Here is a 261-nt window from a genome sequence, read left to right as displayed (position 1 = left end):
CGCGGGCGTCCCCTGTGCTCGTTGACGTGTGTATGCGTGTGTTTGCGTGCACACACGTGTGTGCGTATTTCGTTCTATGCAATTGTATCGCCCGTGTAGAATTATTCGGCCGCCGCCACCAACACGCCCGCGAGTGCCACCACGTTGGTCCCCCCCGACCTGCGCAGACGCGCCCCTCCCTCCACCCTCCCCGGTCACGGGCACGTCGGAACACAGCGGCGGACCAGGGCCCCAGCGACCGCGGGCATGCGCTTCAGCCGA

The sequence above is a fragment of the Pteropus vampyrus genome, unplaced genomic scaffold, assembly GCF_000151845.1.
Source record: "Pteropus vampyrus isolate Shadow unplaced genomic scaffold, Pvam_2.0 Scaffold761, whole genome shotgun sequence".
NCBI classification, from domain to species: Eukaryota; Metazoa; Chordata; class Mammalia; order Chiroptera; family Pteropodidae; genus Pteropus; species Pteropus vampyrus.
This window is presented reverse-complemented; position numbering follows the sequence as displayed.